This window comes from Schistocerca cancellata, chromosome 10 (genome assembly GCF_023864275.1).
Source record: "Schistocerca cancellata isolate TAMUIC-IGC-003103 chromosome 10, iqSchCanc2.1, whole genome shotgun sequence".
Classification (NCBI taxonomy): domain Eukaryota; kingdom Metazoa; phylum Arthropoda; class Insecta; order Orthoptera; family Acrididae; genus Schistocerca; species Schistocerca cancellata.
The window spans coordinates 202,953,868-202,974,965 of NC_064635.1; the positions used below are offsets into that span (position 1 = coordinate 202,953,868).

Here is a 21,098-nt window from a genome sequence, read left to right on the forward strand (position 1 = left end):
ATTGCATCTTTAAACACGATCGAGCACGTGCTCATAATGCACGTTCTGTGGCGGAATGGTCACACGACACACGGTCCTGGCCTGAATCCTATAGAACACCTCTGGGATGTTTTGGAACGCCAACTTCGTGCCACACCTCACCGACGAACATCGATACCTCTCCTCAGTGCAGCACTCCGTAAAGAATGGGCTACCATTCCCCAAGAAACCTTCCAGCACCTGATTGAATGAATGCCTGCGAGAATGGAAGCTTTCATCAACGCTAAGGGTGGACCAACACCATACTGAATTCCAGCATTACCGATGGAGGGCGCCACGAACTTTTACGTCATTTTCAGCCACGTGTCCGGATACTTTAGATCACATTGTGTATATCTTTTCATAGTAGTAAAAAAATCCTGGGGAAGTGTCTTTTATAAAGAATAACAGTGACTATTGGAGATAATACATCTATTAAATGAACAGGACAGTCACAGAATGTTTTAGGGAAAAAAATCAAATATAGGTAGGTTGGGACCTGTTACCTTTCTCATTATACATTAAGTATATTCACAATTGCAAATACGGACGACTATCACCTGTAGAATGGAATGACGACAATGAACATTGGTCTCCGACCGTGACTTGAACCCGGATTTGCCACCCATCGCGAGCGGTCGCCTTACCATCTGGCCACCTACGCACGACTCACGGTCAGACCCATACAGCCATCTGTCGTCTGCCATGCATCTACTATCTGTACTCGTACATCCGTTATGCATACGCCCGTACAGGCGAGACATTTTACTTGAAAGTCTCTCTTGCCCGGTGTCGGCGGATAAATACTACATTTCAATGCTTGTGTTATTGTGAATTACCATGCAAACTGTCCAAAGCAACTTTACATCGTAATTCAGAATAACACAGGCACTCCAATACAACATTTCTCATTCTAGTTTACGACGCTATCAACCACGTTACGACTCCAGAGTGAGAGCACTGTTCAGAGAATGGAAACAAGGTACAATTAGGCTTCATTCTCTTTATTTTCCATGCAGTTAGGCAATTACAATCGTGATGACCTTTTTATTTCCCGTGCGATTGGCCAATTTCCACCGTGGTGACCCAAGACTGAAATTGACCAGGTGGACGGAAAATAAAAAGAACAGAGCCTACTTGAGCCATGTTTTCATTTTCAGAACCCGTTCAAGTTATGTGGACTTCCACAAAATAAAATTTTAAGACTAAGTTTCACGGTACATAATGAGTTAAAGGCTGTAACTGCAAATGTCATTTCATATTTAGGACAAATTGTACCATACACAAAGCGCTTCTGATAAATCACAATTGTGCCGTAGCAATAATATGGTATACTTTCACAGTATAACACGAGAAGTACCGAATACAAGATGCGTTCAGCTACCGATATGTACTTTACTGCCTCTATATTGCTACAAATCGTACCCAAAACGACGCGTTTTCGAGAGATCCTCAATATTCTGGTGCTTTTAAACATCTTTATATGCATACCGCATACCCTGTACACGGTGATCAGAACCCCTCTGAAACGTTTGTAAGTGTGTGTCAGGGTAAGTTGTGCTGAGAAATACAAGGTGCATTCAAGTTCTAAGGCCTCCGATTTTTTTTCTCCGGACTGGAAAGAGATAGAAACATGCACATTGTTTTAAAATGAGGCCGCGTTAATTGTCAATACGTCCCAGAGATGGCAGCACCGTACGGCAGATGAAATTTTACCGCCAGCGGCGAGAATGAGAACTGTTTTAAATACTTAAAATGGCGACGTTTTCCTAACTTGAACAGCGTGCAATCATTCGTTTTCTGAATTTGCGTGGTGTGAAACCAATTGAAATTCATCGACAGTTGAAGAAGACATGTGATGATGGAGTTATGGATGTGTCGAAAGTGCGTTCGTGGGTGCGACAGTTTAATGAAGGCAGAACATCGTGTGACAACAAACCGAAACAACCTCGGGCTCGCACGAGCCCGTCTGACGACACAGTCGAGAAAGTGGAGAGAATTGTTTTGTGGGATCGCCGAATGACTGTTGAACAGATCGTCTCCAGAGTCGGCATTTCTGTGGGTTCTGTGCACACAATCCTGCATGACGACCTGAAAATGCGAAAAGTGTCATCCAGGTGGGTGCCACGAATGCTGACGGACGACCACGTGGCTGCCCGTGTGGCATGTTGCCGAGCAATGTTGACGCGCAACGACAGCATGAATGGGACTTTCTTTTCGTCGGTTGTGACAATGGATGAGACGTGGATGCCATTTTTCAATCCAGAAACAGAGCGCCAGTCAGCTCAATGGAAGCACACAGATTCACCGACACCAAAAAAATTTCGGGTAACCGCCAGTGCTGAAAAAATGATGGTGTCCATGTTCTGGGACAGCGAGGGTGTAATCCTTACCCATTGCGTTCCAAAGAGCACTACGTTAACAGGTGCATCCTACGAAAATGTTTTGAAGAACAAATTCCTTCCTGCACTGCAACAAAAACGTCCGGGAAGGGCTGCGCGTGTGCTGTTTCACCAAGACAACGCATCCGCACATCGAGCTAATGTTACACAACAGTTTCTTCGTGATAACAACTTTGAAGTGATTCCCCATGCTCCCTACTCACCTGACCTGGCTTCTAGTGACTTTTGGCTTTTTCCAACAATGAAAGACACTCTCCGTGGCCGCACATTCACCAGCCGTGCTGCTATTGCCTCAGCGATTTTCCAGTGGTCAAAACAGACTCCTAAAGAAGTCTTCGCCGCTGCCATGGAATCATGGCGTCAGCGTTGTGAAAAATGAGTACGTCTGCAGGGCAATTACGTCGAGACGTAACGCCAGTTTCATCGATTTCGGGTGAGTAGTTAATTAGAAAAAAAAATCGGAGGCCTTAGAACTTGAATGCACCTCGTAATTACACACATAAAAAAAACAGAATTGCATCATTCCGGTTCCCAGAACTCCTGAAGATAGACGTTGACTATGGATATTGTATCACAGACACAGTCCCTTTGACTGCTCAGAGATGTCACTAAACCCACCCAAAGATGTAAAGAACCATGCATGAGCAGCGCCTATTAGACGGAGGGGGTCCGACAGCCGATCAGTTCCAGTCATTCCACCAGGAAGGAGGTACACGGCTCGTGTTGTCCGTTGTTCAACCACGTCTAGACAGTCAGCACCGCGGTGCGATCGCGTCCGCATTGTTACTTTTTTCCAGGAAGGGCTCTCAACATGGGAAGTGTCAGGCGTCTCGGAGTGAACGAAAGCGATGTTGTTCGGACATGGAGGAGATACAGGGAGACAGGAACTGTCGATGACATAAGTCGCTCAGCAGTGGATGACCGCTACCTACAGATTAGGGCTTGGAACCCTGACAGCAACGCCACCATGCTGACCAATGCTTTTCGTGCAGCCACAGGACGTCGTGTTACTACTCAGACTGTGCGCAATAGGCTGCATGACGTGCAACTTCACTCCCGACGTCCATGGCGAGGTCCATCTTAGGTCCATCTTTGCAACCACGACATCTTGCAGCGCGATACAGATTGGCCCAACAACATGCCGAATGGACCGCTCACGATTGGAATCACGCTGTCTTCACCGATGAGTGTCGCATAAGCCTTCAATCGGACAATCGTCGGAGATGTCTTTGGAGGCAACCCGGTCAAGCTGAACGCCTTAGACACACTGTCCAGATTGCAGCAAGGTACAGGTTCCCTGCTGTTTTGGGGTGGCATTACGTGGGGCCGACGTACGCCGCTTGTGGTGATGGAAGGCGCTGTAACGGCTGTACGATACGAGACTGCCATCCTCCGATGGATAGTGCAACCATATCGGCAGCATACTGGCGAGGCATTCGTCTTCATGAACGACAATTCGTTCCCACATCGTCCGCATCTTGTGAATGACCTCCTTCCGGAACCGCGCTGCTGCTACGGTCGCAGGTTCGAATCCTGCCTCGGGCATGGGTGTCTGTGATGTCGTTAGGTTAGTTAGGTTTAAGTAGTTCTAAGTCTACGGGACATGACCTCAGAGCCATTTGAACCATTTTGAACTTCCTTCAGGATAACGACATCGCTCGACTAGAGTGGCCAGCATGTTCTTCAGACATTAACCCAGGTATATACTGAAAAGGAGTGTTTATGGACGACGTGACCCATCAAACATTCTAAGAGATCTATGCCGAATCGCTGTTGAGGAGTGGGACAATCTGGACCAACAGTGCCTTGATGAACTTGTGGACAGTCTGCCACTGTATAGTACGATAACTGTCAAGGAGAACAGACATGTCTATGGAATATTCATAATTTTATGAAAAAAAAAGGGTAATGAGGGAGATTTGCACACGGATCTTCCGCTTTGCAGTCGACACGTTATCACACAACCACGACGCTGTGATCCTCGGAATTGCACATCTTGAGTTTGGAGCGTTCAGTATCTATTTTGCTTCTTTTTTCACAGTTCAGTACACCTTTTTAACTATTTTCATGCTTGATCTGTGTTCACTTTTTGACTGGATATCCAGTGGGCCGTTTTACCATTAAATCTGAGGGGAGGGGGGTTGTGATGAGGAGTTTCCCGTGTCAGCCGATGCGGCGAACGTGCTATCAAATCTCCCACTAACGCTCTGTTCCTGACATATAAGACTGGCTAGTAAGTACAGGGTTATTACAAATGATTGAAATGATTTCAGAGCTCTACAATAACTTTATTATTTGAGATATTTTCACAATGCTTTGCACACACATACAAAAACTCAAAAAGTTTTTTTAGGCATTCACAAATGTTCGATATGTGCCCCTTTAGTGATTCGGCAGACATCAAGCCGATAATCAAGTTCCTCCCACATTCGGCGCAGCATGTCCCCATCAATGAGTTCAAAAGCATCGTTGATGCGAGCTCGCAGTTCTGGCACGTTTCTTGGTAGAGGAGGTTTAAACACTGAATCTTTCACATAACCCCACAGAAAGAAATCGGATGGGGTTAAGTCGGGAGAGCGTGGAGGCCATGACATGAATTGCTGATCATGATTTCCACCACGACCGATCCATCGGTTTTCCAATCTCCTGTTTAAGAAATGCCGAACATCATGATGGAAGTGCGGTGGAGCACCATCCTGTTGAAAGATGAAGTCGGCGCTGTCGGTCTCCAGTTGTGGCATGAGCCAATTTTCCAGCATGTCCAGACACGTGTCCTGTAACGTTTTCTTCGCAGAAGAAAAAGGGGCCGTAAACTTTAAACCGTGAGATTGCATAAAACACGTTAACTTTTGGTGAATTGCGAATTTGCCGCACGAATGCGTGAGGATTCTCTACCGTCCAGATTCGCACATTGTGTCTGTTCACTTCACCATTAAGAAAAAATGTTGTTTCATCACTGAAAACAAGTTTCGCACTGAACGCATCCTCTTCCATGAGCTGTTGCAACCGCGCCGAAAATTCAAAGCGTTTGACTTTGTCATCGGGTGTCAGGGCTTGTAGCAATTGTAAACGGTAAGGCTTCTGCTTTAGCCTTTTCCGTAAGATTTTCCAAACCGTCGGCTGTGGTACGTTTAGCTCCCTGCTTGCTTTATTCGTCGACTTCCGCGGGCTACGCGTGAAACTTGCCCGCACGCGTTCAACCGTTTCTTCGCTCCCCTTACAGAGGCATCCAGAAGCTTTAAACTGCGCATACCATCGCCGAATGGAGTTAGCAGTTGGTGGATCTTTGTTGAACTTCGTCCTGAAGTGTCGTTGCACTGTTATGACTGACTGATGTGAGTGCATTTCAAGCACGACATACGCTTTCTCGCCTCCTGTCGCCATTTTGTCTCACTGCGCTCTCGAGCGCTCTGGCGGCAGAAACCTGAAGTGCGGCTTCAGCCGAACAAAACTTTATGAGTTTTTCTACGTATCTGTAGTGTGTCGTGACCATATGTCAATGAATGGAGCTACAGTGAATTTATGAAATCGCTTCAATCATTTGTAATAGCCCTGTACGTGCTTTCTGGCTAGTTTCAGCGCTAAGTGTTTAACAAGGTAGAATTAAAGTACACGTCGAACGCTCTGAGTTCATTTCCTGTGCAAAATGGGATAGGAAACAGTACACGAACTGTGTCATAAATTTAACCATTAGGGTATTAGCCGCCATTGGCAATAGACTCATCAAATGGTTTTATCTGCTAGCCTGCAGTTACGACCACGGATATTTTATGCCTTTAGAGACGTCATACACGTTTTGCGAACTCAACGCGACCATGATGCAATGCAATAAAGCAAGCTGTGGTACTAAAGCTGAGATACGTGCGCAACTGTTTCTCCTCAAGGTGCCTTTCTCAAGGCCAGAGTATGGACCTGTGCAACTGTCAACTGTTTTCATGTCTTGGCTGAAAGCGGCATGGCCCCAGAGACCGAGGTGTTCGTTGTCATAGGTGGGTTCTACCCTTGTAATTATGCTGCACGACACAGGTCGTATAATGCTTCCTGCACTACTTTGGTTAGCAATTCTTGGGAACCTTTTATAGTGTAAAGCTGATGTTATTTTGTTACTGTTGTATTCTTCAGTACGAAGGCTAGCTCTCCATGCTACTCTAAACTGCGCAAGCATCTTCATCTCTGCATAAATTCTGCAATCTGCTTACTGTGTTCAATTTATAAACCTCACACACTCTCACTTTCTTTCTTTAGCAACTGGTAATTCCATGATGCATACATTGTATGCTATGAACCAATCCCTTAGTCAAGCTGTGCCATAAATTTACTTTTTCCCCGATTCAATTCCCTACCTCCTCATTTCTTACACTATCTAACCATCTAATCTTCAGCAGTCTCCTACAACAGCACAGTTCAAAAGCTTATATTCTCTTCTTGTTTGGATTGCCTATCGTCCCCGTTTCACTCCCATACACGGTTATACACCAGACAAATACCTTCACAAAACACTTCCTAAATTTAAATATATGTAGGATTTTAACAAATTCTTCTTTCTCAAAAATTATTTTCTTGCTATTAGCAGTCTGCATTTTACACCGTCCTTGCTTCGACCATCTCATCTCTTTTCAAGATACTAACCATTCCGTTCAACTGTTCTTCCGAGTACTTGCCACCTCTGAAAGAATTACAGTGTCATTGAAAAAAAGCGCAATGTTTTATTTTTTCTTCCTGAACTTCAATTCCTTTCCCAAATTTGTCCTTAGTTTCATTTACTGCTTGCTTAACGTAAAGATTAAATAACATCGGTGATAGGCTACAAACGTGGTTCACTCCATTCTCAATTATTGCTTCCCTTTCATGCCCATCTACCCTTATAACCGGCGTCTGATTTTTCTTTACAAATTGTAAATAACCTTTGGCTGCCTGTATTTTACACTTGCTACCTTCAGAATTTCAAAGAGTTTTTTCCAGTCAGCAATTCAAAACCTTTCTCTAAATCTACAAATCAACTGCAACTCATGTTGCAGTCAAATCTTCAAAAAAAGGTTCAAATGGCTCTAAGCACTATGAGACTTAACATCTAAGGTCATCAGTCCCCTAAATTTAGAACTACTTAAACCCAACTAACCTAAAGACATTACACACATCCATGCCCGAGGCAGGATTCGAACCTGCGTCCGTAGCAGCACCGCGGTTCCGGACTGAAGCGCCTAGAACCGCTCGGTCACAACAGCCGGCAGTCAAGTCTTTGAAGGATGCACCTCACTACATCCAGAAACGAATGGCCCCAGTAATGCCAATATCGATTATTTTTAGAGGTGCGTATGGGGTCTGAAGATGGCATCATGACTTGCCGAAACTAACAGCGAAAATAAAATAAAAGAACTTCTCAAGTTCCACGTCTATTTGGCGAATTTATTGGTTAAATATTTGACCACCCGCTGTCCCACGTCCACAATAGATCAACAGAGATTATAGCAATTTCGGTTGGTAGTATGCCGGCCGGTGTGGCCGTGCGGTTATAGGCGCTTCAGTCTGGAAGCGCGTGACCGATACGGTCGCAGGTTCGAATCCTGCCTCGGGCATGGATGTGTGTGATGTCGTTAGGTTTAAGTAGGGCCTAATTCTAAGTCCTTAGGTTAATTAGGTTTAAGTAGTTCTAAGTTCTAGGGGACTGATGACCTCAGATGTTAAGTCCCATAGTGCTCAGAGCCATTTGAACCATTTTTCTTCAGTTGGTAGTATCGTTGTTATAAAAGAGACGAATTCAACGGCATTTCACTGTTCCGTATCTGATTTCTAGTTTCGCAGTGATTACAATATTTAGACTTTAGGAAGGAAGGAAGATTTGGGTAAATGTTCCGTCGACATCGAGGTCAGCAGAGCCGGAGCACAAGCTCAAGGACGGGGAAGGAAATCGGCCGTGCTCTTTCAAAGGAATCATTCCGGTATTTGCCTAGAGCGAATTAGAAAAATCACTGAAAACCTAAATTTTTTATTTTGCTTCTGGACAAGGCATTATTTGGAGTGGTCAAAATAAAAGGGACAACCTGTACAGCGTGAGTATGTGCGGCGAGCATATACGAAGCGGGGCCGCGCAGTAGTATGGTTCAAATGGCTCTGAGCACTATGGGACTTAACATCTCTGGTCATCAGTCCCCTAGAACTTAGAACTACGTAAACATAACTAAGGACATCAGACACATCCATGCCCGAGGCAGGATTCGAACCTGCGACCGTAGCAGTCGCGCGGTTCCTGACTGATGTGCCTAGAACCGCGAGACCACCGTGGCCGGCGCGCAGTAGTAAAACAGTGGACTCATATACGGGATCACAGCAGTTCAAATCCCCTGTCGGCTTATCCACATTTTCCGTGGTTTCATTGAACTGGTTAGCCGCTTCACTAAGATTTTTTTTTTCGGAATGAGATATTAATGTACGGTTATCTTCATTCATGTCGTCGTCGGAAGTAAAACTCTGGAAAAAAAAAAAAATCCTGCCGTTTCGTTTTCCAGCGTATGGAGGGGTGGTATGTATGTGTTACACCGGGATTTTACGCGGGATCTAATCTTTCCTAGAGAAAATGAAATGAATGCATTTTCACTTATGATGCATATATTTTCAGAAAAGCACTTGGGTTGTATTCGTTCTCAAGTCAACGTCCCTTTTTCTCTACATATACTCACCGTACAGGCATGAATGCGGTATCGTTACACAGGTCTTTTAACCGGCTTCTAACACTGCGTACTGATTTCGCGAAATAACGTACTATTTATAGAAAATTTTAACATAAAAAAGACTTTTAACTATCAATAGGCAAAACGGTGACATGGATGTCCCTCTGATACTCGTATTTTACGAAGCTAACTTATTATTCAGGAATAGCAGAGTCCCTTTTCATATTACGTTATTACAAATATAATTTTATTTGTTGTAAAGTACTTATTTACTGGATAATTTGTACATAGTTTGTACATAGTTATGTTATAGATGGAACCGCCACTTCGGCAGTCCATTATCTCAGCCTCTAAACCTTGAAGAAAATTAAAAGCAAAAACTACAATAAGATTATTTTCTAACGTCAATATCGTAATTTTCCGTAAAGTATTTTGTTCAAAATAATGTTCACCGAAATTTGTATACAAGGATGTATCATAAACTCACGATTATTATGTCACGCCGTTCGGTTCATTTTTAAAGACGTTTTCTCTTCATTCCCACAACTATCCTTATCTCAGCGACTACATTTATTCCAAATGGAAGTGAAGTCCCATGCTTCTTAACGGAGCGTAGGGGAACGTTGCTAGAGACCAGCGACGTCGTACTAGGCAAGGTCCTAATGGAGGAGGTGTGCCGTTGTCTTCCTCCGACCGTAATGAGGATGGATGATGATGATGAAGACGACACAACACCCAGTGAAAATCCCTGACCCCGCCGGGAATCGAACCCGGGACCCTGTGCTCGGGAAGCGAGATCGCTACCGCGGGACCACGAGTGGTGGACTTATTCCAAATACTGCCATTATTTAAGACTATAAAAGTGTCCAAGTTTCGCAGCACAGGTTCCCTGGTTACAAATATTGAACATTTCGACAGACTTTTCCATACGACAAGATCCTTATAATTACACTCAAATTCGAGTGTCTCGACCAGAGTCGTACGAGCCACCTACATGTTTTACGGTGTGAAGCAGATATTGCACAAAGCAGTTTGACACTAGGTACGAAGCAACGACACGCAGCAAATTTCCACCGTTTCTCTGATGACTTACTGCGGGACCTACAGATACATCCTAACGGTACTGAAAAAGGCGAATGCTGGTATGGTTATTTGCAAATGACACGGCCGGTTTCCTTCCCCGTCCCTCCTCAATGCCAGTTTGTGCCCCACCTTTAATGAGCTCCTCGTCGATGGGACGTTAACCCCTAATGTTACCTCCTTCCTTTTTTCCAGCAAGAATAAATTAACTCGAGACGTTAGCGCACACGACGCCACTGTCCCATCAGTGTCGAAGTTTTCCTGCACAGAATCCTTGACGCTGACGCTGAAGATCCCTTCCGCCGACTGTTCGCCGCCATTTGAAATACATCGTGGAATGTTTTGACTGACACGCCGTGACGTCTATTGTGAATCGGCGTGTAAGGCTTCATATTAGCATCCATGACCGGGCAGTTACCCGTAATCGACGCAGTGCCTCGTGTGACGTTCGAGCATGAGCTCGGAACGACGGTAGGCCGCCTTGGGTACAGATGATGAGTCACGATTTATAATAGGGAGACCCGATGGAAGCGTGCGTGTCCGGTGAACGGCATATAAACGATGGTGCCCGTGTGCAACTTACTGGGGTGCGAAAGATGGACGGGTGGGAAAGTCAGATTACAGTTCTGTACTGGGTCCAGTAAAGGTCTCACTGGTCTTAACTTTACAGACACCTTAAGGGCATTACAGCGGTTTACATTTTTCTTTTTATTTCGATGCATAGATAGCAAATTTATACACTACACTGGGAAACAGCCATTTTGTTGTCCAAGATCTGTTGCTTGTTCTTAAGTAATTTTTGGTCTCTGAATTCACAACTGTTAGCAGTTTTTCTCTATCGCATCAAGTTTTTAAACTACAGGATACTCTCTCTTTCCCCTAAAAGTCATTAAAACTGAGCATACAAAGGAAAATAAAGTGGGTACTAACCAAACGTAGTAGAATATTAGAATATTTTATCCATTCAAAGGTTATTATAATATTCAAAGTTACATTGTGTTTATACAAATAATAAAAACAAAGACATTAGGGCCCAAATTTTCGCTTATAACTTTTCCTACAATGTTCCATCTGGGGACAAATGGTTCAAATGGCTCCGAGCACTATGGGACTTAACTTCTGAGGCCATCAGTCTCCTAGAACTTAGAACTACTTATACCTAACTAACCTAAGGACATCACACACATCCATGCCCGAGGCAGGATTCGAACCTGCGACCGTAGCGGTCGCGCGATTCCATACTGTAGCGCCTAGAACCGCTCGGCCACCCCGGCCGGCATCTGGGGACATTCTCGCTTGGTGCTCTAACAGTAGTCAGCCATCGTACCGACATCCCATCTACCTGGATACCTTGCTTCCATGACCTTCAGATCTTGGTGGAATCGCTCACCCTGTTCATCGCTAACAGCACCAAGATTTTCTGGAAAGTTAGCAAGATGGCTATGTTAGAAATGCAGTTTGATACTGATGTTACAGCCAAGCTTTTTCAAGTTCCCTAAGAGTTGTTGAGCAATTTCGACGTAATTCTGGGCTCGTGTATATTTCCTAGAAAGTCCTTGACAACACTTTTGAATGCCAACCAAGCATTCTTTTCAAGTTCAGTCATTGTGTCTATGAAACGTTCATTTCATTAAAGATCTGTGGCCCATCAAAGACACCAGCCTTCATCTTCTCATATGTCAAGCCGTCCCCTTCAGTTGGCAGAGCTCTAACAAATTGCTTCATGAGACCTAGTTTTATATGCAAAGGCGGAAACATAATATTTTTTGTCGACAAGTGGATGATTTACAATGTTTGGATCACCAGGTTTCGGGTCAGATCTTGGCGGCCACTTTGACTGCACCCAATGCTTCTCACGAGCTCTGCTGCCCCACATACACAGAAAACACGGACACTTGATATACCCGCGTTGCTGGCCAAGAAGGAAAGAAACCATTTTAAGGTCAACACAGATGATCCATTGCTGCAAGTTATATTGCAACACGTCAATGACCTTCTTTACGTCTTCGTATTTTTCATGCAAGAAAACTGAATGGCCTATTGGGACTGAACCGTATAAGTTTCCATTGTGGAGGAGAACACACTTCAAGCTACGTTTTGAGCTATCAATAAACAATCGCCATTCGGTTGCGTTATAGTCTGAAATTCCCAATTCCTTCATTAAACCAGGTTTGTTGTGGCAATACACCAATCCATCAGCACTCCGAAAGAACTGCAGAAATGCACTTTCTCTCGATTGGAAGTAGGTGATGTTAGCTCTTTTTTCCAACAAGTTTTTTTCGTGCAGTCTTGATGCTAGAAGTTCTGATGCTTTTTTGGATAGTCCCAGATCCCGTACCAAGTCATTTAACTCATGCTGATTACGAACAGAATCATCGTCACCTTTAAAATCTTCGTCGCTGCGGTCACTTCGATCGTCGCCCGGCGCATCTTCTTGTGTTTCCAAAGAGGGTAATTCTTGAAACACTGGCACTGGAATTTCAGCTGAATGCGGCACGGGGCGTATAGCTGACTTTAAAGTAGGGTAATCTATTTTACATTTGCCTTTTTTGTTATATCCTGACGTTTTTACTATACAAAATTAACAATCACTGGAGTGGTCTTTGGGTTCTCGCCAAACGGAAGTTTATCGCGTGTTCCTCTTGTCCACATTCTCAAACCCTCCACACCCTGCCTGCAGACTTTGTGAGGGGCCCATGATTCGTCTTGGTCGCCAATTTTTACTTTAAAAGAAGCAAAATAGGCTTCCCTGACAAAATTACTGATGTTTGTCCGTTGACTGGGAATGGTAAAACTGCCACATACACTCCTGGAAATGGAAAAAAGAACACATTGACACCGGTGTGTCAGACCCACCATACTTGCTCCGGACACTGCGAGAGGGCTGTACAAGCAATGATCACACGCACGGCACAGCGGACACACCAGGAACCGCGGTGTTGGCCGTCGAATGGCGCTAGCTGCGCAGCATTTGTGCACCGCCGCCGTCAGTGTCAGCCAGTTTGCCGTGGCATACGGAGCTCCATCGCAGTCTTTAACACTGGTAGCATGCCGCGACAGCGTGGACGTGAACCGTATGTGCCGTTGACGGACTTTGAGCGAGGGCGTATAGTGGGCATGCGGGAGGCCGGGTGGACGTACCGCCGAATTGCTCAACACGTGGGGCGTGAGGTCTCCACAGTACATCGATGTTGTCGCCAGTGGTCGGCGGAAGGTGCACGTGCCCGTCGACCTGGGACCGGACCGCAGCGACGCACGGATGCACGCCAAGACCGTAGGATCCTACGCAGTGCCGTAGGGGACCGCACCGCCACTTCCCAGCAAATTAGGGACACTGTTGCTCCTGGGGTATCGGCGAGGACCATTCGCAACCGTCTCCATGAAACTGGGCTACGGTCCCGCACACGGTTAGGCCGTCTTCCGCTCACGCCCCAACATCGTGCAGCCCGCCTCCAGTGGTGTCGCGACAGGCGTGAATGGAGGGACGAATGGAGACGTGTCGTCTTCAGCGATGAGAGTCGCTTCTGCCTTGGTGCCAATGATGGTCGTATGCGTGTTTGGCGCCGTGCAGGTGAGCGCCACAATCAGGACTGCATACGACCGAGGCACACAGGGCCAACACCCGGCATCATGGTGTGGGGAGCGATCTCCTACACTGGCCGTACACCACTGGTGATCGTCGAGGGGACACTGAATAGTGCACGGTACATCCAAACCGTCATCGAACCCATCGTTCTACCATTCCTAGACCGGCAAGGGAACTTGCTGTTCCAACAGGACAATGCACGTCCGCATGTATCCCGTGCCACCCAACGTGCTCTAGAAGATGTAAGTCAACTACCCTGGCCAGCAAGATCTCCGGATCTGTCCCCCATTGAGCATGTTTGGGACTGGATGAAGCGTCGTCTCACGCGGTCTGCACGTCCAGCACGAACGCTGGTCCAACTGAGGCGCCAGGTGGAAATGGCATGGCAAGCCGTTCCACAGGACTACATGCAGCATCTCTACGATCGTGCCTGTGGTTCTGTCAGTGTGATCATGTGATGTATCTGACCCCAGGAATGTGTCAATAAAGTTTCCCCTTCCTGGGACAATGAATTCACGGTGTTCTTATTTCAATTTCCAGGAGTGTATATAACAGAACGAATCGGGGCTGTTTAAGCACTTACGGCGCGAACTACCAGCGGCAGACATAAAGAAACCTTTTCGTTTGTATATAAATAAGAAGCAAATACTGCTAATCTTGTGTAAATACAAATTATTGCACTACGCGTCGGAAACCGGCTTCACTATATCAGAGCGACAAGTACACCTGTTTACTACAGCGTCTCATGCGTAACTGACCACATCAGTCTAGACAATATGAACCTAAACCTGTCGCACGGCGTCACTATCCCCTCCAGTCGTCACTGGTTTAAGGTTCGCCGACAGAGTGCAGCACTGCTTTCTGTAACAAACAAGTTACCTGTCAGAAGCGTAATCGCATGCGCAACAACTGTAGAAACTAAACTTGACGTGATAGGATAAAAACTAATTACAGTTTTGGAATCAGCATGTCTATTTACCTCAGAAACAGCCAATGAATCGAAGTCAACAGAAGTTAAGTTACAAATTGTTCCCCAGTGCTGTCAAATCAAAAGTGTACGGGCTCCTAAGGGTGGACATTAATATGGTGTGTGTCAACCTGTGGCCTTTATGATGGCTGGATCTCTGCTGGGGACACTTTCAAGAAGGCGTATGAATGTATGTACAGAAACGACAGCGTTTTCTTCCACACGAGTCATAACCAGAGATGGTACGCTGAGGTCTGGAGCGAAGTCGACGCCTTACTCACCCCAAAAGTGTCCCTTTGGCTTCAGGTAGAGGGGCACGCCAATCCATTCCAGGAATATTACTGCCCACAAACCATTGCCTCACAGATGCTACTTTGTCATGGTGATACAACAGATCGTTGTTTACGAACTATCCCTCTAATGTACACACTACACGGTACTGTACAATGTGTTGGTATTGTTCAGCATTCAGCATTATCCTAGGATAAATAAGGGAACGACATGCTGACCACGATCAGAGCCCCATACCTTAACAAGACCTACTCCGTAATACACAGGATGGGTCACTAACTATTGCCGCCAAGAATAACTCCGGAAGTATGATAGTAGCTGACAAGTTTGTGGGACAAAAGTTCCATGGGAAAACGGGGGCCATAATATGACGTTGGTTTTTTGTTGTTAGGTGGGGTCGCTTCAGAGATATGAAGGTCAACTATGTTTTTTTTTTTTTTTAATGGGATGCTATAGTTTGGTACTTATTTTCTGACAGCAGCTATCGAAACGAATCGAATGATGTGTAACAGTAAGGTCTTTGATGGAGGTCACAAAGGTGGTATGAACGTCCATCTACAGAAGGTGTTCGAAGTGATGACCATGGGTGTCAATGCAGTGCTGCAATCATCTTCTCATGGATTGAGTGTATTCCTTATCATTTCGGCACTTATCGAAGCACATACTCTGTCAATTCTCTCTCGTACATCGTAAAATAATAAATATTCACCGAATACAACGTATCCATCTAACCTGCCATTGAGACGTAAACACGATTCGACGGTTTCGCAATACAACACTAATAGGAACGGTAAGACTAGTATCGTCGGGTCAAGCGAATGTGAATGATGTATTCCTTCCTAAGAACAAATCGATATGCTTCTCATTTACGGAGAATGCCAACGAAATTCAGTGAGAGCCAGAGACTTATACGCTGAAAGATATCCTCAACGTACTCACCCTACACGTCGTACATTTAAAAATGTGTATGATAAATTGAGAACTGCATCATTAACGCATCGGAAGCATACCCGGCAAAGGATAGTTACTAACGAGGAAACGGACATTGATATTTATGCCACTGTGGTTCGAGATCCTTGTGTTAGTTCGCGTCAAATCATAATGGAATCTGGCATGAGCCAGAGTAGTTTTGTTCGTGTTCTACATCGCCATAAGTATCATCCTTACCATATCAGTCTCCACCAAGCATTGTACGGATTGTATACCGATGGCCTAAACTTCAGATTCAGAGGGATGACAGATTTATTAATATGATTTTGTTTAGTGACGAGGCTACATTCACGAACAATGGAAATGTTAATTTGCATAATATGCATTATTGGGCAAATGAAAATCCATGTTGGTTGTGGCAAGTTGCACACCAAAATCCGTGGTCGGTGAATGTATGGTGTGAGTTTCTGGAGGACAAAATTATAGGCCCCTATTTCATCGAAGGAAATGGTAGGAAATACACACCATTCCTGCAAGAAACATTAGGTCTGTTATTGCAAGAAACACCTTTAGGAAGTCCGCCTGCTTAGCTTGGTAGTAACGTGGTACCCTCCCATGGAAGCGGGCTCAGGTTCGATTCCCGGCCGGGCTGGAGATTTAGTCCGCTCGGGGACTGGGTGTTGTGTGGCCAACATCATTTCATCCTCATCACCAGCGCGCAAGTCACCCAATGTGGCGTCGAATGAAATAAGACTTGTACTTGGCGGCCAAACATCCCCGATTAGGAGCCTCCCGGCCAACGACGCCATACTCTCATTTCTATTTTACCTTTAGGAACAAGGCACAGAATGTGGTATCAACACGATGGGTGTCCGGCACATTTTTCGCTGATGGCTAGAAATGAGTTGCATAGACAATTCCCAAATAGTTTGATTGGACGCGGAGGAGATGTGTCGTGGCCGGCTCGTTCGCCAGACTTGACACCTCTGAATTTTTTCTTGTGGGGATTCGTAAAAGACATTGTTTATAAAGACATTCCAACTACATCTAAAGATATGCAACAGAGAATTGTCAGAGCATGTGCTTCGGTAAGTGCCGAAGTGATAAGGAATACCACTCAATCCATGTGAAGATGATTGCAGCACTGCGTTGATACCAATGGTCATCACTTCGAGCACCTTCTGTGAATGGACGTTCATGCCAGCTTTGTGACCTTCGTTGATCTTCAAAGACCTTACTGTTACACATCATCGGATTCGTCTCGATAGCCGCTATCAGGAAATAAGTACCAAACTATAGCATCCCAGAAAAAAAGGTTGTCCACATCTCTGAAGCGATCCCACCTAGCAACAAAAAATCAACGTCCTATTATGGCCCCCGTTGTCCCATGCAACTTTTGTCCCACAAACTTTTCTGCCCCTATCATACTTTCGGAGTTATTCTTGGTGGTAATAGTTAGTGACTCACCCTATATAGCTTTTCGCTCCCTGTATGTTACCCCTGCTGCTTCCAGAATTTCAAAATGCATCTTCTAGTCAACACCGTCAAAAGCTTTCTCCAAATCTACAAATGTTGTAAACTTATGTTTGCCGTGCCTTGATCTACCTTCAGGGATAAATCATAGGGTCAATATTGCCTTGCGTGTTCCTACACTTCTCCGATATCCAACCTGATCTTCTCCGAGATTAGTTTCTACCAGTTTTTCCATTCTTCTGTAGGAGGGTTTGTGTTGGTATTCTGCAACTGTGATTTATTAAACTGATTGATAGTTCAGTAATATTCACACCTGTCAGCACCTGCTTTCTTTGGCACTGGAATTATGCCTCTTGGAAGTCTCTTCAGTAAGCTTCTTGGTACCAGAAGTATGTAATGCTTTGGTGAAAGTAATCAAGAATTTCATTAAGGTAAGTTTGAAATCAGAATACAATTTTCCTTTCTATTTAATTTTTGTTCACCAGCACACAGCACTGTTCACACTAGCAATCCCAGCTTGAGGCCTGTGTCGACACAGCATGAAACTCATGACCTCAAATGAAAACCATGTGGACGAAGAGCCATCTGTGCTTCCACTCATACTATGCAGGTTCTAAGACTACGGTATTTTTTGCATGCATCATCACATGTGATTCAGAGCTCATCGGCACCAGGTTGCCAACCGCCCTTTTTGAGACTGCGATCTTTGTACAGGGTCTACGTAAAGTCCAGGAACACTTTCAATTATTTATTGCGCAAGAGCCAAACATTGTTCAGATATCATACATGTGCCATTCTGAAGAGAAACCCTGAAAGTTTTTTTTTCCTTGTATACCACCACAGTGTAGTTTGTTCATTTGCCGATACTCAGCGCTAGTCGCAAACACGCCCGCATCTCGTGGTCGTGCGGTAGCGTTCTCGCGATCCCACGCCAGGGTTCCAGGGTTCGATTCCCGGCGGGGTCAGGGATTTTCTCTGCCTCGTGATGGCTGGGTGTTGTGTGATGTCCTTGGGTTAGTTAGGTTTAAGTAGTTCTAAGTTCTAGGGGACTGATGACCTAAGATGTTCAGTCCCATAGTGCTCAGAGCCATTTTTTAGTCGCAAACATGGCGAGTTCAGGTGCGGAGCTACACAAGGGGACAGCTGTTTCATAAAATGGCCTCCCCGATCACCAGATCTTCTTCGTGTGACTTCTTTCTGTGGGGACTCATTAAAGATCTCGATGCCATGGCAAGAATTCGATTACCGTATTGACGTCTGCCGGGTCAGTCATGGTTCGCATATCGAATGTTTGTAAAAATAAAAAAAACTTTCAGAGCTTCTCTTGAGAATGCAACATGTATGACAAACGTACAATGTTTAGTTCTTGTGCAATAAATAATTGAAAGTGTTGCCGGAATTAGGGCAACGGCCTTGCCGCAGTGGATACACCGGTTCCCGTGAGACCACCGAAGTTAAGCGCTGTCGGGCGTGGTCGGCACTTGGATGGGTGACCATCTAGGCCGCCATGCGCTGTTGCCATTTTTCGGGGTGCACTCAGCCTCGTGATGCCAACTGAGGAGCTACTCGACCGAACAGTAGCGGCTCAGGTCAAAGAAAACCATCATTACGACCGGGAAAGCGGTGTGCTGACCCCACGCCCCTCCTATTCCATCCTCCACCGAGGATGACACGGCGGTCGGATGGTCCCGGTAGGCTACTCGTGGCCTGACGACGGAGTATTACCGGACTTTATGTATACCCTGTACATATTACTATCGTTGTCCCACAGCTCTGATAGCAGATGAATCGCACTTCAGAAGTTGATAGTACTCTCATTTGTCCACTTCTCCATTGCTGTACACAATAAAAAGCTAACACAAACCGACAGCCAGTGCATACTTTCGAACAAAAGCGAAACGATATTGCTCTTTACTCAGGCACTTCAAAGCAGCACTGTCGGTGAGAGCAGTAGGAAACAAAGGTAAGAGCGAGAATCGATACAAAATACTCCCCACCTTTGGTGGTCGACACCAGCCTCAGCGATTTGTCAGCTACTACCTAAAACAGCCTGCAACATCAGCTATATTGCCTGGATGTACTCCAAAACTGCTGTGTATTCAACTACATTGTGTCAATATTGAGGGCGTCTCTATTGTGACCAGATACGCTGTAAAATATGCTCCTATGTAAACGGACATTAATATTTTGTCTGTCGTGCTTAGTTTGCAAAGCAGTTCATATGATGTGTTTTGTGACTTGGCAAGACAGCCAAGCCACTATGATTGGTAGCCGAAAAGCACGCGTTTAAGCTCACGCAGACTGGCGTGACGTCTGGAACAGTTAAAGGAGTTGAGTCTAGTAAAAATAATACGTAGCTGCTGGAATACTTAACTTTAATCCATAATTGGTGAACATCGGTCTGACGGTACATGCATCACAAGATAAATAGCAAATGATAATGGCGCCTTGCTAGGTCGTAGCAAATGACGTAGCTGAAGGCTATGCTAACTATCGTGTCGGCAAATGAGAGCGTAATTTGTCAGTGAACCATCTCTCGCAAAGTCGGTTATACAACTGGGGCGAGTGCTAGGAAGTCTCTCTAGACTAGACCTGCCGTGTGGCGGCGCTCGGTCTGCAATCACTGACAGTGGCGACACGCGGGTCCGACGTATACTAGCGGATCGCGGCCGATTTAAAGGCTACCACCTAGCAAGTGTGGTGTCTGGCGGTGACACCACAATGTGGCTGTAACGTTTTCCTGTGTAGTGCATATGCTACGATGACGACAGAGTGGTTGATGAGTCTGTAAGGATGATGGGGAGAGAGAGAGAGAGAGAGAAAGAGAGGGGGGCTGGCGGGGGCGGGAGGGATGTGATGTAGTACATCGTTATTTAGCTTTCGGCGGTAGGAGGAGGGCAGAATGTATGAACGCTCGGTAGCTTCGCACGACCGAACGAGGCTTCGCCAGGAGAAAGCGGATCTCTTGGTGCGCATGCCCGGTGGGCTCCACTCGACCGTGGCGCGCCTCGCGGCGGAGTCCCTAATTAGTGAGCAGGCGGCGCAGCACGCGGGGGAGCGATTACCGGGCCTTCATTACCGCAAGGCACACGGTCGGCCTCCACCGCGGTTACCGGCCGAAACATACCTGTCCGCGTCACGCCGTTCCCACGAGTTAAGTCCTGCAACCGGGCAGGCAGCCTTATAAACCGCGCTCACTCCCATGTTTCTAAATCTACATCCCTACTCTGCTAGCCATATTATGATATGTGACAAGACGGTACTTCTAGTGCTACAACTATCATTTTCCCGATTCCTCTTTCATTAGCGAATAGGGCGTGAGAAACATCCGTATATACTCTATAAATTCTCTTTTTATACTGCCATGGCCATTTAAAGGTGATGGCGGATGAAAGTTCACACTGGCATCAGCTTATTTTCAGATATTGAGTGTTGTACAGGGTGTATCATAAATAATGACGTATACGCATACAACTGAAAGTACACGAAACTACAAGCAAAAAAGCCTGAATATGCTACATAATTACTTTGTGGTTACCGGCCACTACTGACATCGTTCAGCTCTGAGAACTATGGGACTAAACTTCTGAGGTCATCAGTCCCCTAGAACTTAGAACTACTTAAACCCAACTAACCGAATGACATCACACACATCCATGCCCGAGGCACGATTCGAACCTGCG

General features: G+C 45.5%; 1 protein-coding gene and 1 pseudogene across 1 annotated transcript in view; one reads left to right on the forward strand and one right to left on the reverse strand.

Annotated features, from left to right (window-relative positions):
- The window catches only part of LOC126106265 (uncharacterized), a 1,253,536-nt gene that overhangs the window by 417,144 nt on the left and 815,294 nt on the right, over nucleotides 1–21,098 (reverse strand). The window lies entirely within an intron of this gene.
- Nucleotides 18,819–18,936, forward strand: LOC126107196 (5S ribosomal RNA; annotated as a pseudogene).